This window comes from Bubalus kerabau, chromosome 4 (genome assembly GCF_029407905.1).
Source record: "Bubalus kerabau isolate K-KA32 ecotype Philippines breed swamp buffalo chromosome 4, PCC_UOA_SB_1v2, whole genome shotgun sequence".
Taxonomy (NCBI): Eukaryota; Metazoa; Chordata; class Mammalia; order Artiodactyla; family Bovidae; genus Bubalus; species Bubalus kerabau.
The window spans coordinates 144,630,508-144,649,439 of record NC_073627.1 but is presented as its reverse complement, the minus strand read 5'-3'; the positions used below and the strand labels follow the sequence as shown (position 1 = coordinate 144,649,439).

Sequence of the window (18,932 nt, the reverse complement as noted above, 5' to 3'; positions counted from 1 at the left end):
GAAAAAAGAAAGAAAAGGAAAAATCTATTGTGTTTATCCTTCAGGCTGTTTCTCTGTGTGTAATTGGAATGATGTTATAATGACAAACTCAGGCAAAGTAAAGATGACATCAATTTCCTTATTTTCCCTGATTCAATTTAAATGAGAACGCTTGTACTAGACAATTCAATCTCAACTATCCTAGACACCTTTCCTTTCTTTAAGTCACCCAAGTATCACAGAGACATGTGAGGTCCCAGGAAAACATTAACAATCCTCACCTTCAGTCCACTGTGGTCATTCCTTCTCTCTCCAGGTTCAGATTCTCAAAGACAGGCAGCTTCCATACTGGGCTTGGGACACTAGCTTCTCAGAGCCTCAGTGTAGTAATAGTGTTAGTTCCTCAGTTGTGTTGCCATTTCCATTTCCATTTCCATCTCCAGGGGATCTTCCTGACCCAGGGATCGAACCCTGGTCTCCTGCATTACAGGCAAATTCTTTACTAGCTGAGCTACAGGGAAACCCCCGGGCCTCAGTATCCAAGATCTAGTCTTGCCAACGCATCCACTCCCCTTTAAGGTCCTGCTAAAACCATGAAATTCAGATGGGACCTACAGGCCAGGACTCAAAGCCAGTCGGAACCCAGACTGAGACTTGAACCCATGGTTTGTTTTGTTTTGTGCCTCTGCCATACAACATGTAAGATCTCAGTTCCCTGACCAGGGATTGAACCTGTGCCCCCTGCATTGGAAGCATGGAGTCTTAATCACTGGACCACCAGGGAAGTCCTGACCCCATGGTTTTTTAATTGAGATCACACACCTGGTCTCAGGACTTAATGAATTTCAGGTTCTTCAGTGAGAGACAAAGTAATAGGTAAGAAGTGGACTATTTTAGAAAGAAGCACACTCCACGGACAGAGTGTGGGCCAACTTAGAAGCCAAGAGATCCTGAAATATGGGGTGGTTAGTTTTTATGGACTGGATAATTTCGTAGGCTAGAGCTTCCCCAGAGGCTCTATGGTAAAGAATCCACCTGTCAATGCAGCAGAAGTGGGTTCAATCCCTGGGTCTGGAAGATCCCTTGGAGAAGGAAATGGCAACCCACTCCAATATTCTTGCCTGGGAAATCCCATGGAAAGTAAAGCCTGGCGGGCTACAGTCCATGGGGTCGCATAGAGTTGGACACAACTGAGCACACGTACAATGCATTACAATGTATTACAATCAGCATATAATAGGGCTCACGGTCCACTGGAAGTCAAATTTTCCACCACCTTGGATTTAGTTTGTTCTAACCAGTTTTTGTCATGTCCTATGGCTATGAAATTTTTAAAGGCTGTGCCCTGCCCCCTTCCCTCCTGTTTCATTACCATTCCCACAGGCCACAGGCCCCACTGCCAGGAGGCAGTAGAGAAAGAGTAGCAATTAAGAGCATGAATCAGGAGGTTGGGCCACTGGGGAATCAGTCCTGGCTCTACTCTTTGCTAGTTATGTGACCTCGGGCAAGGTGCTTCCCTCTTGTGGTTCAGTTTCCTCATTTGAAAAGCTCTGAATAAAAATAATCTGTTTAGAAAGATACATACTATACGATTTCACTTACATGTGGAATCTAAAAAAAAAAAAAAAAAAGATGACCAAACATAACAAAACAGAAACAGATAATGATACAGAGAACAAATAGGTGGGTTGCCAGAGGGGAGAGGGGAGGCAAGAGGAAAGAAATAGGTAAGGGAGATTAACTTCCAGTTGCAAAATAAATGAGTCATGAGTATGAAACATGCAGTGTGGGAATGTAGTCAATACTGTAATATATTTGTATGGTAACTGATCATAACTAGACTTATTGCAGTTATCATTTTGAAGTGTATAGAAATATTGAATCACTGTGTTGTGTAACAGGAACTACCATAGTGTTATAGGTCAATTACACTTCAAAAACAAACAAACTCATAGAAAAAGAGATCAGATTTGTGGTTCCAGTGGGAGGAGGTAGGAGGGAGGGGAATTTGATAAAGGCAGTCAAAGGGTAGTGCATGTGTGCTAAGTTGCTTCAGTCATATGACTGTTTGCAGTCATATGGACTGTAGCCTGCCAGACTCCTCTGTCCATGGAATTCTCTAGGCAAGAATACTGGAGTGGGTTACCATGCCCTCCTCCAGGGGATCTTCCTGACCCAGAGACTAAACCTGCATCTCTTAGGTCTCCTGCACTGGCAGGCAGGTTCTTTATCACTAGCGCCACCTGGGAAACCCAGTCAAAGGGTACAAACTTCCAGTTATAAGATAAAAATTAGGGATGTAATGATAAATGATAAATATAATTAACACTGCTGTATGTAATATATGAAAGTTGTTAAGTGTGTAAATCTTAAGAGTTCTCATAACAAGAAAAACAATTTTGTATCTATATGAGATGATGGATGTTCAATGAACTTGTGAAATCATTTCATGATGAATGTAAGTCAAATCATTACACTGTACACAAACATACAGCGCTGTATGCTAATTATATCTCAACAAAACTGGAAAAAATAGTCTCTGTTTCATGACTAAAACTCATATTTACCCATTTAATCGTTGCAATGAATCTTATCATTTGTCCAGATGAGAAAAATAAAACCCTTATTCAGGGTCATACAGCTAGTAAATGACAAAGCTAGGATCTGTACCTGACTCTCAGACAACTGCAACCAACCTCCTGGAGCAAATAAATATCTGAAAGTTGATGTAAAAGTTGTTAAATATATTCTATTTTTGTGTAATGCAATTTTATTACTAGACCATAAGAATCTGTGATAATGGGAAATTCTAAGAAAGTTATGTCAAATATTTACTACTAACATATGCCCATGCTGACTTGGCCCAGCCAGTGGACAAGACAAACCCAGTAGGCTATGCTGAAATGCTCATTCTGAATTTGCAAAGGTTGGGGGCTACCTTGGTTTCAGAGATACTCATGCCTGGTGGCATAAAGCAGCCACCAAGATTAAGAGATTTGCCCACAGTAAGGAATTTAACCTAGGTTGCATAATTCCAAATCCTTTTACGTTATCCTTGAGTGATCAATTCATCCCAATTTGCCTGGGACTCTCCAGGTATTAACCGTAGGACATCCCCCATTCCCCAGATATCAGCAACAGGATAGTAGATCAACACCAGGATAGTTAATCACCCTTAGTCTCTCATATTCAGGGAATGAGGATGGGAAAACTGGGATAAGTGGAACATGAGAGAGCAGATGGCTATTTTGTTTGTAAAGGCTGGCTCACATTTGATGATTTCTGAGGTTGTTTCCAGTCTAATCAGTGCAAAGGAACAAAGATGTTATCAGTTGCTTAGATGTTAATTTCCTAATTTCAGTTCAGTTCAGTCGCTCAGTCGTGTCCGACTCTTTGTGACCCCATGAATCGCAGCATGCCAGGCCTCCCTGTCCATCACCGACTCCCGGAGTTTACTCAAACTCATGTCCATCAAGTCGGTGATGCTATCCAGCCATCTCATCCTCTGTCGTCCCCTTCTCCTCCTGCCCCCAATCCCTCCCAGCATCAGAGTCTTTTCCAATGAGTCAACTCTTCGCATGAGGTGGCCAAAGTACTGGAGTTTCAGCTTTAGCATCATTCCTTCCAAAGAAATCCCAGGGCTGATCTTCAGAATGGACTGGTTGGATCTCCTTGCAGTCCAAGGGACTCTCAAGAGTCTTCTCCAGTACCACAGTTCAAAAGCATCAATTCTTTGGCACTCAGCTTTCTTCACAGCCCAACTCTCACATCCATACATGATCACTGGAAAAACCATAGCCTTGACTAGACAGAACTTTGTTAGCAAAGTAATGTCTCTGCTTTTTAATATGCTATTTAGGTTGTTCATAACTTTCCTTCCAAGGAGTAAGCGTCTTTTAATTTCATGGCTGCAAGTCATCATCTGCAGTGATTCTGGAGCCCCAAAAAATAAAGTCTGACACTGCTTCCACTGTTTCCCCATCTATTACCCATGAAATGATGGGACCAGATGCCATGATCTTTGTTTTCTGAATGTTGAGCTTTAAGCCAACCTTTTCACTCTCCTCTTTCACTTTCATTAAGAGGCTCTTTAGCTCCTCACTTTCTGCCATAAGTGTGGTGTCATCTGCATATCTGAGGTTATTGATATTTCTCCCGGTAATCTTGATTCCAGCTTGTGCTTCCTCCAGCCCAGAGTTTCTCATGATGTACTCTGCATATAAGTTAAATAAGCAGGGTGATAATATACAGCCTTGGCATACTCCTTTTCCTATTTGGAACCAGTCTGTTGTTCCATTTCCAGTTCTAACTGTTGCTTCAATTTAGTAGCTGGTAATATCAATAACCTCAGATATGCAGATGACACCACCCTATGGCAGAAAATGAAGAGGAATTAAAGAGCCTCTTGATGAAAGTGAAAGAGGAGAGTGAAAGGTTGGCTTAAAACTCAGCATTCGAAAAACTAAGATCATGGCATCTGGTCCCATCACTTCATGGCCAATAAATATGGAAACAATGGAAACAGTGACAGACTTTATTTTCTTGGGCTCCAAAATCACTGCAGATGGTGACCATAGCTATGAAATTAAAAGACGCTTACTCCTTGGAAGAGAAGCCATGACCAACCTAGACAGCACATTAAAAAGCAGAGACATTACTTTGCCAACAAATGTCCATCTAGTCAAAGCTATGGTTTTTCTAGTGGTCATGTATGGATGTGAGAGTTGGACCATAAAAAAAGTTGAGCACCAATTGATGCTTTTGAACTATGGTGTTGGAGAAGACTCTTGAGAGTCCCTTGGACTGCAAGGAGATGAAACCAGTCAATCCTAAAGGAAATCAGTCCTGAATATTCATTGGAAGGACTGATGCTAAAGCTGAACTCCAAAACTTTGGCCACCTGATGTGAAGACCTGACTCAGTAGAAAATACCTAGATGCTGGGAAAGGTTGAAGGCAGGAGGAGAAGGGGACAACAGAGGATGAGATGGTTGGATGGCATCACTGATGATGAACATGAGTTTGAACAAGCTCCAGGAGTTGGTGATGGACAGGGAAGCCTGATGTGCTGCAGTCCATGGGGTCACAAAGAGTCGAACACGACTGAGGGACTGAACTTAACTGAACTAAAGAAAGTGAGACCACACCTAAGAAAAGTAGTAACTCTAGCAGTACTGTGGAAGGTCACTCTGGTGAGGATAACTCTATTCTGTCCTCACACTTCCAAACAGAATAGACCCTGCCATCCTGTCCTGATTCCCATACTGTACTCTATGGTCACATGAAATCATCTACTGAACTTGTTTGCATGCTTCTTTGTCTTACTGGACACCAAAGTTCTTGGACAGACTGAGTACTATCCATCATTAAATACCCTGGCACACATCAGGTATTTGATAATTTTTGGTTGATTAATTGAACAAATGAATGATCACCTTTTTCTTCTACATTTAATTCACAATACACAATACAGGTAAGCTGAAAGCAGCTTACCTCCAATGGGTATCATGAGTATCTTGAAAAGAACACTATGTAATGACAGTATCTTTCACATTAATCAAACTAATCCCATTAGTGGTAGAATTACTGATTACTGATGCCCTTTCACACCTGAAAGTTTTGCATTTTTGCAAATCTATACTGTAGCTTTCCATTTGAATCATGCGAGATCTACTTGCACTGTCGTTACATTATATCCATTCCTCAGACAGGTGTGTCTCTGTTGCTTAAAACTATATATCTAATCTAACAAGTAGAGGATTTCTTTACCCAGTGTCTTGTGTTGCTGAGGTTTTCTAATGTTTTTGATGGATCTGGCCAACATTTATTAAGTACCCACTAAATATTTTGTATGAATGCCACTGATTCTTCAACATATATTTCGTTGAATGTTCAGGACTAATAGAGTCTCAAAATGGTATAATATAATCTTCTATCAGATCTAGTCTCTTAAATCTATTTCTCATTTCCACTGTATAGTCATAAGGGATTTGATCTAAGTCATACCTGAATGGTCTAGTGGTTTTCTCCACTTTCTTCCATTTCAGTCTGAATTTGGCAACAAGGAGTTCATGAACTGAGTCACAGTCAGGTCCCGGTCTTGTTTTTGTTGACTGTATAGAGCTTTTCCATCTTTGGCTACAAAGAATATAATCAATCTGATTTTGATGTCGACCATCTGACGATGTACATGTGTAAGAGTCTTCTCTTGTGTTGTTGAAAGAGGGTGTTTGCTATGACCAGTGCATTCTCTCGGCAGAACTCTATTAGCCTTTGCCCTGCTTCATTCTGTACTCCAAAGCCAAACTTGCCTGTTACTCCAGGTGTTTCTTGACTTCCTACTTTTGCATTCCAGTCCCCTATAATGAAAAGGACATCTTTTTTGGGTGTTAGCTCTAGAAGGTCTTGTAGGTCTCCATAGAACTGTTCAACTTCACCTTCTTCAGTATTACTGGTTGGGGCATAGACTTGGATTACTGTGATATTGAATGGTTTGTCTTGGAAACGAACAGAGATCGTTCTGTTGTTTTTCAGATTGCATCTAAGTACTGCATTTTGGACTCTTTTGTTGACTATAATGGCTACTCCATTTCTTCTAAGGGATTCCTGCCCACAGTAGTAGATATAATGGTCATCTGAGTTAAATTCACCCATTCCAGTCCATCCTAGTTCACTGATTCCTAGAATGTTGATGTTCACTCTTGTCATCTCCTGTTTGACCACTTCCAATTTGCCTTGATTCATGGACCTAACATTCCAGGTTCCTATGCAATATTGCTCTTTCAGCATCGGACCTTGCTTCTATCACCAGTTCCATCCACAACTGGGTGTTGTTTTTGCTTTGGCTCCATCCCTTCATTCTTTCTGGAGTTATTTCTCCACTGATCTCCAGTAGCAGATTGGGCACCTACCGACCTGGGGAGTTCATCTTTCAGTGTCCTATCTTTTTGCCTTTTCACACTGTTCATGGGGTTCTCAAGGCAAGAGTACCAAAGTGGTTTGCCATTCCCTTATCCAGTGGACCACATTCTGCCAGACCTCTTCACTGTGACCCATCCATCTTGGGTGGCTGTACATGGCATGGCTTAGTTTCATTGAGTTAGACAAGACTCTGGTCCATGTGATCAGATTGGCTAGTTGTCTGTGATTTTGGTTTCAGTCTGTCTGCCCTCTGATGCCCTCTCTCAGTGCCTACCATCTTTCTTGGGTTTCTCTTACCTTGGACGCGGGGTATCTCTTCACGGCTGCTCCACCAAAGCACAGCCGCTGCTCCTTACCTTGGACATGGGGTAGCTCCTCTTGGCTGCCGCCCTCAACACTGCTTCTCAGCTGCGACAGCGCGGATCTGATAAACAGAGTGCCTGATGAACTATACATGGATGGTCATGACATTATACAGGAAACAGGAATCAAAACCACCCCCAAGAAAAAGAAATGCAAAAAAGCAAAATGGCTCTCTGAGGAGGCCTTACAAATAGCTGTGAAAAGAAGGAAAGTGAAAAGCAAAGGAGAAAAGGAAAGATATACCCATTTGAATGCAGAGTTCTAAAGAATAGCAAGGAGAGATAAGAAAGCTTTCCTCAGTGATCAATGAAGAGAAATAGAGGAAAACAACAGAATGGGAAAGACTAGAGATCTCTTCAAGAAAGTTAGAGATACCAAGGGAACATTTCATGCAAAGATTGGCTCAATAAAGGACAGAAATGGTGGGGACCTAACAGAAGCAGAAGATATTAAGAAGAGGTGGCAAGAATACACAGAAGACCTGTGCAAAAAAGATCTTCACGACCCAGATAATCACGATGGTGTGATCTCTCACCTAGAGCCAGACATCCTGGAATGTGAAGTCAAGTGGGCCTTAGGAAGCATCACTACAAACAAAGCTAGTGGAGGTGATGGAATTCCAGTTGAGCTATTTCAAATCCTAAAAGATGATGCTGTGAAAGTGCTGCACTCAATATGCCAGCAAATTTGGAAAACTCAGCAGTGGCCACAGGACTGGAAAAGGTCTGTTTTCATTCCAATCCCAAAGAAAGGCAATGCCAAAGAATGCTCACACTACCACACAATTGCACTCATCTCACACACTAGTAAAGTAATGCTCAAAATTCTCCAAGCCAGGCTTCAGCAATATGTGAACCATGAGCTTCCAGATGTTCAAGTTGGTTTTAGAAAAGGCAGAGGAACCAGAGATCAAATTGCCAACACCCGCTGGATCATCAAAAAAGCAAAAGAGTTCCAGAAAAACATCTATTTCTGCTTTATTGACTATGGCAAAGCCTTTGACTGTGTGGATCACAAGAAACTGTGGAAAATTCTGAAGGAGATCCGAACACCAGACCACCTGACCTGCCTCTTGAGAAACCTGTATGCAGGTCAGGAAGCAACAGTTAGAACTGGACATGGAACAACAGACTGGTTCCAAATAGGAAAAGGAGTAGGTCAAGGCTGTGTATTGTCACCCTGCTTATTTAACTTATATGCAGAGTACATCATGAGAAATGCTGGGCTGGAGGAAGCACAAGCTGGAATCAAGATTACCGGGAGAAATATCAATAACCTCAGATATGCAGATGACACCACCCTTATGGCAGAAAGTGAAGAAGAACTAAACAGCCTCTTGATGAAAGTGAAAGAGGAGAGTGAAAAAGTTGGCTTCAAACTCAACATTCAAAAAACAAAGATCATGGCATCCAGTCCCATCACTTCATGGCAAATAGATGGGGAAACAGTGGAAACAGTGGCTGACTTTATTTTTGGGGGCTCCAAAGTCACTGCAGATGGTGATTGCCCCATGAAATTAAAAGATGTTTACTCCTTGGAAGGAAAGTTATGACCAACCTAAACCGCATATTGAAAAGTAGAGACATGACCTTGTCAACAAAGGTCCATCTAGTCAAGGCTATGGGTTTTCCAGTGGTCACGTATGGATGTGAGAGTTGGACTGTGAAGAAAGCTGAGCACCAAAGAATTGATGCTTTTGAACTGTGGTGTTGGAGAAGACTCTTGAGCGTCCCTTGGAATGCAAGGAGATCCAACCAGTCCATTCTAAAGGAGATCAGTCCTAGGTGTTCATTAGTAGGACTGATGTTGAAGCTGGAACTCCAATACTTTGGGCCACCTGATGCGAAGAGCTGACTCATTTGAAAAGACCCTGATGCTGGGAAAGATTGAGGGCAGGATGAGAAGGGGACGACAGAGGATAAGATGGTTGGATGGCATCACCGATTCAATGGACATGTGTTTGGGTGAACTACAGGAGATGGTGATGGACAGGGAGGCCTGGCATGCTGCAGTTCATGGGGTCGCATAGAGTTGGACATGACTGAGCGACTGAACTGAACTGAATCTCTGCCTTCAAGGCATTTCTGGTCTACTGGAAGAGCTGAGACTTATATACACATGAAAAGATAAGCAATAATGAATATTAGGTAAAGTAGTTCATTTAATGTGTCAAATGAGCAGTATAGAAAATAAATGACAATACCCTTGGTTATCATTATTTTACCTGTCTTTCTCATTATACTGTGAATGCTTTGAGGGTATATAATTTGTAACCTCAGCATCTGCTTTTTGAGAGACATTTTTTTTTGAGACATTTTATTTTTAACTAGCTTTCCAGGTGATCTAAAGTACAACAAAGGTTAAGAATCAGTATTATAGATAATAGGGAAGGACTGACGTATTTGAAGCAAGGTGAAGATTCATCTAGCAGAATGCAAGATGAAGCAGAGTACAGAGAAAATGGAGATCAAAGATACAGAATGAAAGCTGCTGTATTTCTCCACTCATGAGATAATAAAGACTAGAAACACTAGGAAGAGCATAAAGGGAAAGAAAGGGTTAGGCATGGAAAGCCCTGAGCAGAAGGAATCACCAAATTTAGTGACTGAGTGTTTGCTAGAGAAGGAGAATGAAAAATAACTTCAGAGCTCATCAATGAATTTGGTAAAGCTGCAGGATGCAAAATTAATATACAGAAATCTCCTGCATCCCAATGCACTAACAACAAAAGATCAGAAAGAGAAATTAAGGAAACAATCCCACTTACCATCACAACAAAAAGAATAAAATACCTAGGAATAAACCTACCTATGGAGGCAAAAGACCTGTACTCGGAAAAGTATAAGATACTGATGAAAGAAATCAAAGACAACAGAAACAGATGGAGAGATATACCATGTTCTTGGATTGGAAGAATCAATATTGTAAAAATGACTGTACTACCCAAAGCAATCTAGAGATTGAGTAAAATCCCTATCAAATTACCAATGGCAGTTTTCACATAATTAAAACAAAAAATTATACAGTTGTATGGAAACACAAGATCCTGAATAGTCAAAGCAATGTTGAGAAAGAAAAACAAAGCTGGAGGAATCAGGCTCCCTGAATTCAGACTATACTACAGTGATCAATACAGTATGGTACTGGCAGAAAAACAGAAATATAGGTCAATGGTACAGGTACCTACAGGGTAGAAAGCTCAGAGATAAATCCATACATCTATGGGCATCTAATCTATGATAAAGGAGACAAGAATATACAATGGAGAAAAGACAGTCTTTTCCATAAGTAGCACTTGGAAAACTGGACAGCTACATGTAAAAGAATGAAATAAGAACACTCCCTAACACCATAAACAAAAATAAATTCAAAATAGATTAAAGATCTAAATGTAAAGCCAGACACTATAAAATTCTTAGATGAAAACATATGCAGAACACTCTTTGACATAAGTTGCAGCAAGATCTTTTTTGGTCCATATCCTAGAATAATGAAAATAAATAATTTTAATAAAAAATTAAAAAAAATAAAATAAATTTTAAAAGGAATCTAATTAAACTTAAAAGCTCTTGCACAGCAAAGGAAACCATAAACAAAAGAACAACTCTCAGAATGGGAGAAATATTTGCAAATGAAGCAATCGACAAGAGAATAATCTCCAAAATATACAAACAGCTCAAGCAGCTTAGTATCTTTTTTTATATCTTTCCACCAATCAAAAAATTGGCAGAAGATCTAACAGACATTTCTCCAAAGAAAATATGCCAATGGCCAAAAAGCACATGAAAAGATGCTCAACATCACCAATTGTTGTTGTTGTTGAGTTGCTGAGTCATGTCCTACTCTTTTGCAACCCCATGAACTGTAGCCTGCCAGGCTCCTCTGTCCATAGGATGTCCTAGGCAAGAAGACTGGAGTGGGTTGACATTTCCTTCTCCAGGGGATCTTCCCAAGCTAGGGATCAAAACTGAGTCTCCTGCATTGGCAGGTGGATTCTTTACTGCCGAGCCACCGTGGAAGCATTTATTAGAGAAATGTAAATCAAAACTACAATGAGGTATTACCTTACACCAGTCAGAACAGCCATCATCAAAATAATCTACAAACAGGGATTTCTCTGGTGATTCAGTGGCTAAGACTCTACACTCCCAATGCATGGGGCCTGGGTTCAATCCCTGGTTAAGAAACTAGATCTCCACATGTCTCAACTAAGACTTTGCTTACAGCAACTAAAGATTCCACATGCTGCAACTTAAGATCCCGCATGCCAAAATGAAGACCTGGCACAGCCAAATAAATAAATAAATATTTAAAAAAATAAAATCTACAAACAATAAAGCTGGAGACGGTGTGGAGAAACGGGAACCTTCTTATGCTATTGGTGGGAATATAAATTGGTATAGCCACTATGGAGAAAGGAGTATGGAAATTCCTTTAAAAACTAAAAATAGAGCTACCGTATAATCCAGCAATCCCACTCCTGGGCATATACCCAGAGAAAACCGTAATTCAAAAAGATGCATGTACCCCAATAGTGCACTGCAGCACAATTTACAATAGCCAGGACATGGAAGCAACCTAAATGTCCATCAAGAGAGGAATGGATAAAAAAGATGCAGTAGACATAGACAATGAAATACTACTCAGCCATTAAAAAGAATAATGCCATTTGCAGCAACATGGATGGACCTAGAGATTGTCATACTGAATGAAGTCAGAGAAAGGCAGTATCATATGATATCACTTATATGTGGAATCCAAAAAAAAAGGGGAGGTGTACAAATAAACTTATTTACAAAACAGAAGTAGAGTCACGGATGTAGAAAACAAACATGATTACCAGGGAATAAGGAGAGGAATGGATAAATTGGAAGACTGAGATTGACATATATATACTACTATATATAAAGTAGGTAACTAATAAGAACCTGATGCATGGCACAGGGAACTCTACTCAGTATTCTGTAATGGCCTCTATGGGAAAAGAATATTTTTTAAAAATGAGTGGACATATGTATATGTATAACTAATGCACTCTGCTGTACAGCTGAAACTAACACAACATTATAAATCAACTATACTCCAATAAAAATTTTTAAAAAGAAAAACTGAAAAATGAAAAGAAAAATAACTTCTATATTTTTAACTTAAGGAACTGGAATGATAATAGTGATAACAACTAGCATGTAATAATCACTATAGGCAGTCACTGCGGCTGGGCTACCTCCACAACCATGCCCAACTCTCTTCTTTTGCACTCATCTCCCATTACAGAGGCCAAAAACTAAACAGTTTCTTTCACAGCCTCTCTTACAGACAAGAGTGGACATGTGACTTATCCTTGGCAATCAGATGTAGGGAGAAGTCCTTTGAGAGACTTCCAGGAAAGCTTTTGTTTTCTTGATGAAAGAGACAGTGGATGCTGGGCCTGCCCGTCTCCTTTCTTGCCTTGAGTGCAGATATGACGTCTGGACCTGCAACACCTGGTGACCGCAATGCGACAACTGTGAAGACGATAAGTCAGCATGCTAAAGATGGCAGAGGAGAAGGTAGAAAGAAACGGGGTCTTTGGTGGCATCAGTGAACTGAAGCACCAAACCTGGAACTACCCACCTCTAAAATTCTAGTTATAAAAGATAATTAAACATGTTTTTTTACCTACAGTACTGTTAATTGGCATTCTGTTACTTGCAACGTAATACAACCAGACTGATACAAACACCGACTATGTGCCAGGTACTGATCTAAGAAATTTAACTCGATGTTTTACAACAATTTGATGAGGAATGTGTTATTATTATCCCAATTATACAGATGAGGTAATTAAGGCATCAAAAAAGTCAAATAATTTGGCCAAGGCCACCCACCTCATAAGTAGCAGGGCAGGGAATTAAAACTAGATAGTCAGCCTCCCAAGACTTCACCCTTTACCACTACATATCTAGTTTCTCAATATTGGTGAGAGTATAGATAGAAATAAGGATGTTGGGAAAAGGTGTTAATAGCTGGAAATCCAAGTGGAAATGTCCATCAGGCAGTTAGAAATGCCAAGTCTTCAGCACAAGAACATTGAGGACATTATTTAGAACAAGGAGCAAACTCCATTGAAATAAGAGTTGATTTAGAAGCTACAAAAGTTCCAAATTGTCTATCTACAAGGTGAGCTGAGCTGAATAGAATATATGGCAAATCTAACTTGGCCTGAATAATGATGCTTTGTTGACAAAATGCCTTTGACTATTCAAAAGTTGGCTGCCTTGTTAGTGCAGCATTTATGTTTCAGCTTAGGAGTGCATCGTTTAAAGGAATGCTATTAAGTGTTACTCTTCACTTCGTATTGCCAGAGAAGATTGTTGGCGGTGCAGGCCAAGGCAGAACATGACCTCAATCTTCCAGACAGCTGCCAGTTTGCAAGGCTGGGCTGACCTAGCCAAATTACCTGGAATCTGGAATAGGGCTTCCAGGGCCGCTGATTGTCCTACCATCTTCAACATCAGGGCAGCCTGTTCTCAGAAAATAGAATGAATGTTGTTTACCTTCATACCACTGAGGTTCAGAATAAAAGATGTTTGTGAGAACCAGAGTGGGAGAAGGAGGGGGAAATAGGCGACATTCCTTCCAAATAATGGTACTAAGAGCTTCACTTACTGAGCACTGGCTCTGTGTTGAGGGAGTGACTTTTGTGCCTTATCTCACCCAAAGCAAGGTAATTTCTGTTCTGCTTCTATTTTAATGGAATCACAAAATGTCCAGAGAAAATTGTTGTTAATCACTGATAGTACCTTGGCACTTGCCAGTTGTTTTTCGTTGTTGTTTTCCATCATTCCTCAAAGGCCTAATAAAAGTAAACCACAACTAATGCCCGTGACACGGTGATAATTCTCATACAAGGCTGATAACTAGGAAAATAGATCAGTCCTGTGGAAAACAAATTGGCCTGCCTGAGAGATCTGAGAGGTCACCTATATGAAAAAGATACACCTATGAACTCCCCGCTGCCAACTTTGAAAGGTTGGTATTTACATGGTCCTAGAAATGGAGCCAACCTATTCCTTACTGATACAACATAAGGTTATAAATACTCTGCTGCATTGGAAAAGAACTAAAGAAGGGAAAGATGTAAATTACACAGTCCAGGTATTGGCCAGAATGTTTTGTCCTTTCCTTGGTGATGAGCTTCATTTCTGATCTAGATGTTCTGATCCTCATCACAAACCACAGATGACACTGGAACAATTTTATTATTATTAAATGCTTAAATGATGTGACAATCACTTAAGTAACTAGAGTACACATATTAAACCTTTAATTCATAATCCTTTTGCCAAAGCACTTCTGTTAGAACTTAATTTACTATTTCTCTAGATTCACACTCCAAGTCTAATCATTACAATTAATTCCAATCTCCTTAATCAAGGATGCATGTCTTTACTTATTCTCCCTAAAAGTAATAGAGATTATAAATGGATGGATTTCATTACTGTTCATGATTGTGGTCAGTTGTTCTCAGGTCCTTGGTCTGGCACCATTTCCCTCCGGGATGCTCTTTGGAATCTAAACAATCATAGATTTAGCTGCTAATAACAAGAACAACAAAAGGGAGATGGGAAAAAAAATACACATCACACTTACTGCAGAGATAAGAATGAAACATGCTGAATCACCACTGAAGAGGTCAGTAGCCCAAGGCCACTCATGCCTCATGATTGGCAGCTACAAAGGGTTCCCTCTGCCAAGCCTGCTGTCCAGAGGGCAAGAGGTCAGACTAGCACAGATGCTGACTTGGAGAAGTGGCTCACCCAGCATTAGTGGCTAAAACCAGGCAGACTGGAAAAACACCTACAGGTGAGACCTAACCTAGTATTTACGTAAAAACATACAGGGCAGTAACTAGCAAGTCCTTCCACAATTCTGCAGAAGTTGATTATTTGAGGGACTTCCCTGTGGTCCATTGGTTAAGAATCTGCCTGCCAGTGCAGGGGACACCAGTTTGATCACTGGTCTGGGAAGATTCCACATGCTGCAGGGCAACTATGCTCATGTGCCACAACCACTGAGTCCACACTCTAGAGTTCCACAACAAGAGGAAGTTCACTTACAGCAACAAACACCCAGTGCAGCCAAAAAGAAATATAAATAATTTTTTAATAGTCAATTTTGTGTCCCAAAAAAGAATGAAGGAGAAGTAAATTCCCTCTTAGACTTCAAAATCCTCCAAGATACACATCTAGTGAAGTACTACATGCAGAGTAGGAGATTAATAAATGTTTGTTGGAAGTTAACTGACATGTCCTATTGTTGATTCTATATGTCATAACTCTATGACAAAATAAGTACTGTTGCCCCCATTTTACTATGAAGAAATTGAGAAAGACAAGTTTGGTAACTTGTTTAAAAGGAATAGGAGAAGGAAATGGTAACCCACTCCAGTACTATTGCCTGGAAAATCCCATGGACAGAGGATCCTGGTAGGCTACAGTCTATAGGGTCGCAAAGAGTCCGACATGACTGAGCGACTTCACTTTTCACTTTAAAAGGAATTAAGTCAGGACTCAAACTCAAGTCTTTGTGGTCCCAAAGCTAAAATTCTTTCTCTTGTGTCATGATGCTGCAAACCATCTGCTTTGCTAAATTAAGAAAAGAACTTGGCATCTTTTCTAACTTTTATAAGACTATCCTATATATGTAAAATCCCCTTCTATCCAGGTCTCCTTATTCCCTGCAGATGACCTCTTTTATTACTTCATTCAAAATGTGGACAGGCTTCCACATTAACACCACTTCTTTGTCTTTTCTCCCATCCTCCTTTCCTTCACTACTGTCTCAGAGAAAGTGGTGACCCTCCAGTTCTGGGTGAGATTTTTCTATTCTAGAACCATGGCCCACTTTGTCCATAATCTCACAGAGAAGGCTCAAGCCCTGGTCAATGCTGCTGTGACTTCCTTGTAGCCTTGACTAGCCATATTTTGGTAGGTTAAAGCTGAGTTAGTTCCTCCAACCCTGCTGAGATTCCTATTGCTATTCAGAGGTTTAAAAAAATAGCCATTAGTGCTCAGACTAGTGGCTTCAAACAGCTCACAGTGAAATTAAGGAAGCTCCACTGAATGGTCTGGTGGCCACTAAATTGTTAGCGTTGTTTTATGTTGGTGAGATCATAGGCAAGTGCGGCATAATTGGTTATGTTTGAAAACCAGTCTTTAACATCTGATTATATTTGGTTTATTATTTGAGTGACATTGAACCATGTCAGTGACCAGACTGCTATCTGAATAAAGTGATGTGTCAAAAATCAGTGTTTTTTCTATCAAACACTACACTACGGTCATGATATTTCTTGGTACTAAGTTGGGTTGTCTTTTACTTTGATATATTAATACAGCTCCAAATGTATGTCTTTGCATAGTCTGAAATTGGAAAAGATATGTGCAAATATAACAATGTAGTACACACATATAAGAGAATAACATTTTAATTTGATGGTCTGAAATACAATGTATATATTAAATCATGTCAGTAGTCATAAAGAATAAAATTTGGACTATTTCTTCTTGCAACATCACAGAAATACCCTTTTGATAATAGCTATGTCTATAAATGTTGGTGTACTTCTTATCAATTTGAATATAGTCTCCTCAAGAGAGAATAGCAGGCTGGTCTTCTAAATGTGTATCTTTGCAACATCTTTAGCAATAGGACAGAGTCAATGAGAATCCTGATCTACATTTTAAATCTAAGTTTGATACATATTATATCATTAACCTATTCAGTCTTATGATTTTTAGAAACTATCTTGGCAAAATAAAATATCTAAACAGGATTATACTTTAGTACCATTCATGGGTCTAAATAGCATATTATATCCTGAAATAAACAGATATGATTGCTATGAAGAAAAAGGAAAGAAAAGAGAAATGATCTTCCTTTATCTCAAAGTGAAAGCTCACTCTGTGTCCCTCATTCTCATCCATTCTCTGGGGCCTTACTTCATCAGGAATCCCCACAACTTGACCACATTTAACTACATCTCATTCCTTCTTCTGTGACTTCTTCCCGCCAATGTATAAATGTTTTGAAGTGCTCCCCATCTTAATACACACACACACACACACACACACACACACACATCACCTCCACTCACCAGGCTACTCCTTGAATTACATGCCTGTTCCCACTTCCTTTCCTTTACCACCAAGTTTCTTTGTCAGGGATTCCATTTCCTCACCATCTAACCATGTGTAACCTCACCAGGTACAAAAAATTCTCTCTTGATAACCACTGAAGGATCAAATCCAATAGCTTTTTCTTTGTTTTCATCCTCCTCAGATTCTCTGCAGCCAGTCACTATCAACTCCTATTTCTTCATAGCGTCTTCTCCCATGATTTTTCATAATGTGTTCACTCTCAGATCTAGTTCTCATTCTCCGATTCCTCTTTCTCCTTCTGACCCCAAAAGTAAGTACTCCCTTTGGTTATGCCCATGGTTCATTTCTCTTCTCTTTACGTTTCTTCTTTGGGAATTTTACTCAATCTTTTCTACCAATCTTACGTCTTGATTAATGCTCAAGTCCAAATTTTAAACTGCATGTTGGACATTTGCCTATCCTCCTGAAAACCCAAACTCAGTATGCTCAAAACATAGTGATCCTTCTTCTTGTACATATCTATTAATTATACTGTAAATACAATCCTCTCAATCACTGTAGAAAAAAATATTCACAAGCTAAGGCTATAGATGTCTAATGCTACAGAAGCCAAATATTAACCATAGGAAGTCTAATCTTCAAATAGGATTTTTCTTTTGTTTAAAAATTATTTTTCAAAATTAATGCATATTTTTCTTTTAAAAAAATGTTCTTTTTATTGCATGCATCTCATGGACAGAGGAACTTGGCAGACTACAGTCCTTGGGATCACAAAAGGGCCGGACACAGTTGCACCTAAACAACAACATAAAACCTTACCCAGAGGTCATTCGTGCTAACAACATTTTTCTTATGAGTGTTTGTAAAAAAAAAAAAAATCAGAGACAAAACAAACAAAGAAAACAGAAACAGATCCAGATAAAAAGGTATTGGTTACCACAGGGGAGAGGAGGAGGGGAAGGGACAAAATAGGTAAAGGGGATTAAGAGTACAAACTAGCAGTCATAAAATAAGTCACAGCAAAGGGAATTTAGTTAATATTTTATAGTTACTTTGTATGGTGTGTAATCTATGAAAATATCAAATAGCAATGTGGCATCCAGTTCCATCACTTTATGGCAAATAGATGGGGAAACAATAGAAACAGTGGCTAACTTTATTTCTGGGGGCTCCAAAATCACTGCAGATGGTGACTGCAGCTATGAAATTAAAAGACGCTTACTCCTTGGAAGAAAAGCTATGACCAACCTAGACAGCATATTAAAAAGCAGAGATATTACTTTGTCAACAAAGGTCTGTCTAGTCAAGGCTATGGTTTTTCAAGTAGACATGTCTGGATGTGAGAGCTGGACTGTAAAGAAAACTGATGCCGAAGAATTGATGCTTTTGAACTGTGGCGTTGGAGAAGACTCTTGAGAGTCCCTTGGACAGCAAGGAGATCCAACCAGTCCATCTTAAAGGAGATCAGTCCTGGGTGTTCATTGGAAGGACTGATGTTGAAGCTGAAACTCCAATACTTTGGCCACCT

The 18,932-nt window shown here is 39.8% G+C and overlaps 1 pseudogene; it reads left to right on the top strand.

Annotated features, from left to right (window-relative positions):
* The first annotated feature begins 16,139 nt into the window (after positions 1-16,139).
* Positions 16,140-16,449, top strand: LOC129650999 (ATP synthase subunit g, mitochondrial-like; annotated as a pseudogene).
* The last annotated feature ends 2,483 nt before the right edge of the window (positions 16,450-18,932 follow it).